Source organism: Colletes latitarsis, chromosome 7 (assembly GCF_051014445.1).
Source record: "Colletes latitarsis isolate SP2378_abdomen chromosome 7, iyColLati1, whole genome shotgun sequence".
NCBI classification, from domain to species: domain Eukaryota; kingdom Metazoa; phylum Arthropoda; class Insecta; order Hymenoptera; family Colletidae; genus Colletes; species Colletes latitarsis.
In genome coordinates, this window is record NC_135140.1 from 2,942,126 (window position 1) to 2,953,407 (window position 11,282).

General features: G+C 31.4%; 1 protein-coding gene across 8 annotated transcripts in view; it reads right to left on the reverse strand.

Moving 5' to 3' along the window:
- Window positions 1–7,406, reverse strand: part of LOC143344134 (uncharacterized) — a 120,643-nt gene extending 113,237 nt beyond the window's left edge. For 6 of the 8 annotated variants that reach the window (XM_076769865.1, XM_076769862.1, XM_076769856.1 and 3 more), the window contains exon 1: window positions 7,244–7,406. The gene's annotated coding sequence lies outside the window, so the exon portion shown is untranslated. Of the gene's footprint in view, window positions 1–6,639; window positions 6,698–7,243 lie in introns of all 8 variants that reach the window. The other 2 variants (XM_076769863.1, XM_076769857.1) reach the window with 1 other exon arrangement.
- Window positions 7,407–11,282: the final 3,876 nt, after the last annotated feature.

Sequence of the window (11,282 nt, forward strand, 5' to 3'; positions counted from 1 at the left end):
TTCTGGCCTCATATTAGATTTTCGGTAAAGAATTTTTTTCTCGAAAATGCGTAGGATTTCAGGAGTATGTATATTCACCAAAAATGCTTGTAATTGACCCTTGTAACTACATATATTTTTTTTAGTATGATTTGAAATTTTTTAATTTCGTCTAAAAATTTCAGTAACTACTCAAATTTTTTTCTCGAAAATGGGTAGGATTTCAGGGGTATGTGTATTCATAAAAAATGATTGTAAGTGATTGTATGTAAATAATTTTTCCAACACGATTTGTAGTTTTTTTTTCCGTCGAAAAATTTCACACCTTCTCGATTTTTTTTCTAGAAAGTGGATAGGATTTCGGGGGTATGTCTATTCACCAAAAATGGTTGTAATTGAGCCTCGCAACCAAAAATAATTTTTCCAGAACGATTTGAAATTTTTGAATTTAATTCTTAATAACTTTTTAACGAAGCCTCCGTCAATAAATTGGTATTCTTGATTTTCGTCTTATTTTGGTCTCTAGAATCTCCCATTAAAATTTTTCCCAGGGATGGCCGAACACCCTGTATACCCCACGTTCTGGAAGGCCAGATAAAGCCGACAAAGGCGAAATAAAGGTATTGGTTGAAGCAAATCGACGAATAACAACACGAGAAATCGTTAAGTGGTTAAATTTATCGAATTCGACCGTTTGTGATCATATGAAACGACTTGGTTTTGTTTCAAAGCTCAACATTTGGGTTCCACTACGATAATGCCAGACCTCACACAAGTTTAGTAACTCGTCAGAAGCTATTGCAGTTTGGATGGGATATGCTGTCACACCCGCCATATATCGGATTATAATTTCTTAAACGATAAAACATTTACTTAAAGCGACGATGTCAAAAATCACTTGCATCAGTTTTTTATAAATAAAAATCAGAAATTTTATGAACATGGAATCATGTTACTACCAGGAAGATGGCAAAAGGTGTTGGACCAAAATGGCCAGTACATAATTCAGTAAAATATTTATATATTATAAGAAAATTGTTCCTTTTCACGAAGAAAAAAAACGAAATTACTTTCCGAACAACCCAATATTATTAATTTGTATTGAATGTATGTACAAGTAACAATAAGTCTGTTGTCCAGTTTCCATGATTTGTTGCCTAATACAAAAGCTTTCGTACTTCGAAAGAAATCGCGTCAGATGATTAGTTCCGTGCAATTCGAAATAATTGAAGGCCAAGAAATGTTCTCACGTACAAGAAATTCGCATCTTCCTAAACATTCGGTTCATGCACTCAGAATGCTCTGAATGCAGTGAATTGGGCCAGTGCCATTTATCGTCCTACATCTCGGAATCACGACACACCGCTACCTTTCACCATTGATTTGATGTATTTAAGGTTAAATTCCTTGCTAAGGTTCTACCTTTCACCTGTATCCGTTTGGCCATTTACGAGTCACGTTACAATAATATAATTCGTCATTAACTGAGAGTAGCATCGGTTGAAAGTATCTACTAAGCATCTTCGCGAGTGAAGCTATAATGTTCAAACGCTCGCAGTGAATTAATACCATTATATTACTTTATACAGGTTTTTAACTCTAAATTTAACTTTTTGTAAATCAAATTCATCCTAATGTTTTCGAGTATCTGCATAATTTTGTTGGTAAGACGATGTCAGCATACAGCTGTTTCAGTAGAATGCAGACGATTGCGCTTGGCGAAGTGAATACGATAAACTCCAATTTTCTGCATTTCTCAAAATAATCGTATCATTGAACTTTTATTTCGATAGAGTGATAGTTTCAGCAGAAGTGTGGCACGTGACGAACATCTTATCGAAATCACATCTCGGACAAATCAAATCTATGGAATTCGCACCAAAGAAAACGGTAACAATCACAGTGACATCTGTTTCGCTTCACTAGCCAAAAAAATTCACCAGATGATAACATTTTCTGGGTAGAAAAATCGTTCGATTATTGAGCTAGAATTAGTATCTGACCAAATTCGACAAATTTACTTATTAACAAAGTCATTCATCCAAAAGTTAGCTTAAACGCTGAAGATGAATTTTTTGGCAGAAAAGGGTACTCAGTTATTGGCACAAGTGTTATTTTCATCGACACGATGAAATTGCTTTCTGTTTAGACATTTAACTATCTTAAAGCTGCTTTTTAAGCAGTAAATGCTTGAGAATATGTTAGAAATATTGTAGGAATCATTTTTCGAATACATATTTATGTATGTTCCATGAAATTCTGGAAATTAAAATAGTTACAAGTGTCTCTTGTGAGGAGCATCTACGGTTCAGTCACTCCTCACCAGTGTATACAGGGTGTTGAGCCACCCCTGGGAAAAATTTTAATGGGAGATTTTAGAGGCCAAAATAAGACGAAAATCAAGAATATCAATTTCTTGACTGAGGCTCCATTAAAAAGTTATTAAAAAATTAAATTAAAAAATTTCAAATCATTCTGAAAAAATTATTTTTGGTTGCGGGGCTCAATTACAATCATTTTTTATGAATACACATACCCCTGAAATCCTACCCACTTTTGAGAAAAAAATTCGAGTAGGTACTGAAATTTTTAGACGAAATTAAAAAATTTCAAATCATACTAAAAAAATTATATGTAGTTACAGGGGTCAATTACAAGCATTTTTGGTGAATAGACATACTCCTGAAATCCTACGCATTTTCGAGAAAAAAATTCTTTACCGAAAATCTAATGTGAGACCAATACATTCCCTGAAATTTCATGGGAATCTTTAAAATGTCATGACTCCTGAACCAATTGGAGGATTTTAATTTTTCAAAATACAAACAACGCGTACTTTAGTGGTGAATATGTAGAAATTCTAATAATATTAAAAAAATTGTTCCTTGACATCGTAAAATAAGAAAAACCCCCTAAAACTGGTCCAATTTTCAAACAGCCATAACTTCTAAAATAGTAAAGGTATCTTATTGAAATTGTTTTCTTAAGCAGAGCTCATGGGTGCCTACGAAAAAGTATTAGACAACTTTTCTGTAGAGCGTCAAACAAAATTACTAAAAATCAAAAACGAATTTTTAAGAAAAGTCAACAGGGGGATAGGTTCCTAAATTTTTCGACGAAAAAAAAATTTCAAATCACACTAAAAAAATTATTTTCGGTTGCAAGGGTCGATTACAATCATTTTTGGTAAATAGATGTACCCCCGAAATCCTACCCATTTTCTAGAAAAAAAATTCAGTACGGTCAGAACTGTAAACGTTAATAACTTTTTAACGAAGCCTCCATCAACAAATTAGTGTTCTTGATTTTAGTCTTATTTTGGCTTCCAGAATCTTCTGTTAAAATTTTTCCCACAGGTAGCCGAACACCCTGTATACCAGACCTGCTTTGGTAGTTTGTTTTCACGCATCGTTGCAGACTTTTCAATTTTACATGTTCGCTGCGATGAATGTTTAATCCTTATGTTTGACCGCACGTGTCTTTCACCAAACTATTTATTGTGATACGTTTAACATTACAATCCATACGCGTCATATCTTTACAGATTTTTAAATTAAATTCTCCTATGGCACTTTGTACAATGAACGACACACAATTTTTGTATTATCGATTATTTTTATTACAATGGAAATTAGCAACAATCGCAAGAATAACGTACTTAATAATTATTTCTACAAAAAGTTTGATTATAACTTTTAGTTTATTAATATTGATAGAATTTTCATTCCTATGTGAATTTTATTCAAACGACTTAATTTTTGAAGTACGTTTTAATTTACAATTAATATTAATAAATATACCGATATACAACAATAATTTTTAAATAATAGCAGTATGTGCATATATGTACAATATGTTAATGTTCATTCTCCTTGATTTAACGCAATTAAAACATCCACCACAGAAAGTAATGAGAAATAAATTATACTGTAGCAATATATTCTGTTATACAGGGTGTTCGGCCATCCCTGGGAAAAATTTTAATGGGAGATTCTAGAGGCCAAGATAAGACTAAAATCAAGAATACTAATTTGTTGATGGAGGCTTCGTTAAAAAGTTATTAACGTTTAAAGTTCCGCCCGTACTGAATTTTTTTCAAGAAAGTAGGCAGGATTTCGGGAGTAGGTCTATTCACCAAAAATTATTGTAATTGACCCCTGCAACCAAAAATAATTTTTTCAGAACGATTTGAAACTTTTTAATTTAATTTTTTAATAACTTTTTAATGAAGCCTCAGTCAAGAAATTGATTTTCGTCTTATCTTGACCTTTAGAATTTGTTACATTTGCGTAGAATTTATGAATTTTCCATCTTAATATTATATTACTAATATCGGAAATATCGGAAAAAGACGTATAAAAATCTAGAAGCATAAATTTTAACGTATAAATAACATAAGCTTTATTTTCTTTTGGATTTGTACGTGAACATGCAGGGTGTTCGACCACCCCTGGGAAAAATTTTAATGGGAGATTCTAGAAGCCAAAATAAGGCGAAAATCAAGAATTCCAATTTGTTGATGAAGGCTCCGTTAAAAAGTTATTAACAATTAAATTCAAAAATTTAAAATCGTTCTGGAAAAATTAGTTTTCGTTGCAGGGGTCAATTATAAGCATTTTTGGTGAATAGACATATCCCTGAAATCCTACCCACTTTCGAGAAAAAAAATCGGGTAGGTATTGCAATTTTTTGGCAGAAAAAGAATTTTTCAAATCATTTTAAAAAAATTATTTTCGGTCGTAAGAGTCGATCGCAATCATTTTTGGTCATTATACATACCCCCGAAATCCTACGCATTTTCGAGAAAAAAATTCCTTACCGAAAATCTAATTTCAGACCAGAAATCGTTCTCCGAAATTTCATGCGAATCTTTAAGACATCATAACTCCTGAACGGATTGGACGATTTTAATTTTCAAAAACGTAAACGATGCGTATTTAGATGAAGAATATGTAGAAATTGCAAAAATATTCGAAAAGTTGATCCTTGACCCCGTGAACTGAGAAAAACCCAATAAAAATGGTCCAATTTTCAAACAGTCATAACTCCTACAATAGTGAATATATTTGAATGAAACTTTTTTCTGAAGTAGAGCTCATGATACCTACAAAAAAGTATTACACAACTTTTCTGTAGGGCGCCAAATAAAATTACTAAAAATAAAAAACGAATTTTTAAGAAAAATCGATGGACAGTAGGTGCCTAAATTTTTCGACGAAAATAAAAATTTCAAATCGTTCTAAAAAAAATATTTTTGGCTGTAGGGGTCAATTACAATCATTTTTGGTGAAGAGTCATATCCCCGAAATCCTACTCATTTCTTAGAAAAAAATTCGAGAAGGTGTGAAATTTTTCAATAAAATTAAAATTTCAAATCGTTCTGGAAAAATTATTTTCGATTGCGGGGGTCAATTACAATAATTTTTTATGAATAGACCTACCCCCGAAATCCTACCCACTTTCTAGAAAAAAATTCAGTACGGGTGGAACTTCAAACGTTAATAACTTTTTAATGAAGCCTCAGTCAATAAATTGATATTCTTGATTTTCGTTTTATTTTGGCCTCTAGAATCTCTCATTAAAATTTTTCCCAGGGTTAGCCGAACATCCTGTATATGTTCACATACAAATCCAAAAGAAAATAAAGCTTATGTTATTTATACGTTAAAATTTATGCTTGTAGATTTTTATACGTCCATTTCCGATATTTCCGATTTTAGTAATGTAATATTAAGATCGAAAAATTCATAAATTCTACGCAAACGTAACAAAATTCCAGCTATGCTAATTTAAGAAAATAAAAATAATCTAATAAGAAAAATTCACTAGCTTACCAGACAAGAAAATACTTATTTCTTTATAAACAAAATTTATTTAGCATCAACAAGCTTATAATATTTAATACTACGCATTAAGAACAAATAAATTTCAATGATTTCATAAAGATTAGTTGTAAAGATATCATTTATTGGCGAAATTTCGAAAGTATTTATAAAAAGGGGGAAATGTGGTATCAGAATCCGCATTGTGATATTTCTGATGGAGGACCCTACCCAGTTTCACATCCTGCAATCGATACTGACCGAAATATTGAAAACTGAATGCATCGCTTAAGAGAAACTTACGTATTATCAACGCAAAATTTATTTTTAGCACTGCATGTGCATAAAAAGAAATATTAAGTTCATTGAATTTGTTACTGTTAAATCTTATATAATACTTGAAACCGGTATACGATCGTACGCATCCATGCACGCGCGCACGCGAGTATCAAAACGCACACACGATACGCACGCACACGCACACGCACACAATTCGTTAGTCATGCACTTTAATTCTCCCCTTCATTGAGAATTAAACGTTGTTCAATCAACTGGAACTTTCTCAAATTTCTTTCGAAACGTGGACTGCTTTAAAGAAATGAATGTGCTCTCCAAGAATTTTTGTAGTGCAATGCAACCACCGTAAAGACACTGCGTTTAATCACCTTACCATAATTTAAAGAAAAGAAAAAGAAAGAGAGCGAAAGATTTCTTAGTTGGCCGTGAAAAAATAATGAAAACCTCCAAGTATGTATGCGCATGCACCTTAACCTTTCATAAACACCATTTTGCCAAAAGTATTTGGAAATCGTATTACAATGCACTCGTGTTTACTCACAGAAATAAAATTCCGTATGGCCCTATGCCTGGCTTGTTGTATAGCTGTCTCAAAAACACTGTAAAAAAGTAAATCCCTTTTCATACCAAAACTTGTCACAAATGTTATTAAACCTTGTCCAAGATTACGTCGAGTCTCTTTTTTTCTAACAATTTACACCGAATGTCGTACGTAGTATAACGTGCAGAATGTGGGCAAGATTGAAAAATTACGTTTCTCATTTACATATGGAAAATCATCAAGCTCCGTACAAAGTAAATTATCTTCTTATCGTTCTTCTTCGCGAAATTGTTACGATTATACGTCCTCGTTAAATGCACGGGCCTATCAAAAAATCAATGATTAACAACCGAATTAAAAATTAATCGATTTCTGTTTAAACCTTTCCAAGGAGTTCGAGTGTAAAAAATAATTAATATTTAAAAGATTAGATCTGAGGAAATTTATTAACGTATTCGTAGAACATAAAAAGTATAACGTGAAATGTTTACGGAAATTAATATCTTATCTCAATGGAATTTCATTGATCTTCGATGTAAACATGATGGAGACACTAGATTGCGAAGGATCAAAATTTTAATAACGTAATGGATAATAAACTTACCTCCTTTTGCAGAGTCAAATTTCTCACGTAGTTTCTGTGAAATTGTGATATACATCACAAAACTTAACACTGATACCTACGAATAACAACGTGCCGATCGCGTGATGCGAGGATACAGCCAGTATCCTCGATACACAGTACGTAACAGAACCACTACACCACCTGTCACTCAGCATATTCGATAGTACGAAACATGCGTCGTGATGTCATAGTCACCCCACCAAGCCTCAAGCACCAATGGCCACGTAACACACCAGACAGAAACTCGTCCCTACAATATCTCTACTAACGCCACCTACCGTACTTAAACAGAATTTCAATTCATTCGAGTTACTATCAGCGTTACCAGACCAAGCGCCGGGTGCGCCAGGAACCGGGAATTTCTCATCCATTTCCGCATCCTATGCCAGATGACGTGAGCTCATAGAGTTTCGGAGAATTAAAAAAGACAAACTGACATTCGTCCTCTTTCTCGATCGTTCGCGGAGTTAGTTTATTTAGCAAATTACGTGACTTTAATTTGCAGTAACAATTTATTCAATAACAATAATAATAACAAATAGGTATTTAACGAGTAAAGTTCTCAATCTTATTTAACAAATAAGATTCTCTTATTTGCATCCGGTGCGAAAGCAAATTTAATGTCGAGGCAAGTTTGATGAGAAATCAAGTTCTCTGCCCAGTAAAAAGACTAATTCACTTCTATCAGAAGGCAAGATAACTTCTACTTTTGTCTTTTGATTCTCCCTCTTGGCGCCTTTTTGGAGATGTCGATATATTGATTGGACCTTGTCCTGCCCAATCCGAAATTTGAACAGTTTTGGATTGTACAACGCCCACAGCCTGGTTTGTTTCATCCTGCAAATCAAGGTCTGCAGGACATTGCACAATCCCTGGATTAATTTGTGACGCGTATTATCTTATGGTCCTATGATCCTGGTGGTCAACACGCGAGGATTTGTGTTACGTCAATTGCTGTCGAAGGTGGTCTAACCGAGGACCGTTCCCAGAGAAAACTGAAACCGGCATCCGGCCAGGCCTAGTGTCGTAAAAATTACATGCAATCCGTGAAAAATTGCGACTTCCTCAAAAACGGCACTGTTCTATGTCGACTGCAGTAGAAACCCTTCACGTGGTGGCAACAATAGTTATTACTTATTAGCGCAGCTACAGCCCTCATTTTTTCAAATTCGATTGTATCGCCATCTACTGACGAAAACAATGTACTATTTCTCGACAAACTTGAACATTCTGCTAAAAATGGCGATAAAGTCGATCAGAAAGAGAGGGTGAGACCATATTTCCGCCATTTTGATAAATCGAACCACTGCTTGATAATTTATTAATTTTTCTTTTCCTGGGATTAATTTATAAACTTTTAGAGTTTAATACTGTAGTTTAGACTCTGGACAAAATTCAAAGATTCTTTTTATAACCATTCCGTCCGTAATTAAATAGTTACTAACAAATATCGAAAGTCAGCACATTTTATCGAATTTTTTAACATAACAGCATAGAAAACTATTGCTAATAATTAATTAATTTCAGCGACAATCGTTGCAAAATTGGTCCTTCAATGTTACCAAGAATGTCTACGTGGTTATGAATAGTAAAAATATGTACTATGATTTTGATTTTTTATTAATATAAATATGAGGAATGTTTTACACATTTCTAACTCCATTAAATAAAAACATGCCTCGAAATCTTGATAGTATGTTTTATAAATAAATTGAATTATGAGTAATATGTTTTTATAGTACTTTTATGATTGAAAATATTTGGTTTTAAGGCTCAAAGCGATTTTTGTGATCTCTGTAATAAGCTGAGTGACTGTGCATATTGAATAAGATTTGGTGTGGTCCAGGTTGCCATAATCAACAACCATTCCATCGCCAAACATTAAACAGAAGAAATGGAAGCATGCTTTACAACGTATTGATCATATTTCAACTATTGAAAAAAAAAATTTTTATTTATAATTATTATACTAATTTTTAGTATATAATCATTATTATTCATAGGTTGATTATGCTCAAAGTCTAATCAGACCTTGAAATGAGAGTACAAAACTTAAATGTAAAGATTCGTTGAAATTTATTCAGTTCAATTTTACTCCTGTAGTCATTACCTTATTTTTCATGTGAATTTAATAATACGATAATTTGAAATCCCTTTATATATTTACATTAATACCATTTAACTATAAAATGAAGAAATGTTGTCTGGGAACACTTTAATTAATTATATACATAAATCTATATCTTTACAATATTTAAAATTGTCAAATAATTTAATTAAATCATAATACATATTTTAACCCCCTTGACGCTACGATTTAATTACAAATCATTTTTCAAATCTATACTATAAATATATACTATTTAATTACATTTAAACTTGTTATAAACTTGTTCATCTCAAGAGAGGGCAGATTTATTTTACAATTTTGAAAATGCAAATTTGAAAATATCTTAATTTCAATGTATCAAACTTCACTGTAAAACTTGGCATAAACTTTTGATTAATCAAAATTAAGTTTTCATTAAATGTCATTTAATCAAATTAAATTTAAATAAAATTAATGAAATGCAGTTCTACAGGTATAAAAGTAAGTTGCTCTTTCCAATAATCATAGCTGGTGTTCTTTTGCATACAGTATAGTCATAAATATTTATTGTTTTTGTAATTTATGAATGTTTCCTTTATCAGAAAGTTACCAAGTTGTTTTTTTTCGACCCAACACTAATTAAAAATCTAAATAAAAATAAAATGCATTACGTAGACCTAATGTAAATGAATAATTATTTTTGTAAAATAATACCTATAATATATAGAATACTAATGAATATAGTTTCGGTTACTTAACTTTATATAATTTTATTTTTCATTACCACTTATCAAAATCGTTACATTATTTATGTACATAAATTATGGGTCATATTACAATAACAATATAAGTACATTTCCATTATACATGGTTTTGCTATACATTCCTTTGTATTAAATATATACAAATACATATCTATATACATATAGGTATATAATGTTCTTCATGAAGAAGAACTGTAAACAGATTCAAATTTTAAATTTGATTAATCATCTGACTCTGTCTCAGTACCCAATAAATTTGATTCATATAAAGCTCTTTGAATAGCTCTTCCTTGCTCATTCACTAGATAATCTTGATAGGAACAATAACACCCATAAGTAAGTGTTGTTATGGCATAACTCCCAATTGATATATAATAAGACTTTCGTGGTTGACTTGTAAATAAAAATGATATTAACCCAGAAGTTATGCCACCGATGATACCATAAAACAAAGAGTCTCTTTGACACCGAGTTTGAATAATTCGGTGTCCAAATATTGTAAAATGTTTCTTTGAAGGCTGTTCTGTTCTTTCCAAACTTTCCATGTTTTCAATCTCAATTTACAACTTCATCAACCGATATTCTTCCATACAACCGTTGAAAACAATATCAATCGTATATTACCTAACATCAAAACGATAGTTGAAAGTTGAGTGCCATGTGGCGCCACTAAACACTTTGAAGTCATGCCATCAGTGCAAACATGTTTTACTTAGACATGAAATTACTAGGCGTCATTGAAAATAACCCATAAAATTTTTCTAAACAAATTTACCAAATATAAAAAAGAAATAAATTTCTAAAAATTCATTCAGACAGTTTAACAAAATATTTTATTTTAAGATCATTTTAAACATTTGCAATTATAAAATGTATATTATGATTATATCTGTATAATTACATTATATTCTTTACTTTGTTAATAATTTTTTGTATAAAATGTACTAATCAAAAGGTTGACTTTAATTAAAATACGTATGCAATTAAAATGTTAATATAAAATTATTAAAAACAATTTGTATTTAAAAGTATTTCAAATAAAATAATGCAATACTTTTAAAAACATAAAGGTATTTAAAGAGCATTAACTGATAATAATGTTCTTTAAGAAATAATAATAGATTATAACAAAAGATAAAAATATTTTGTACATTAAACAGTTGGT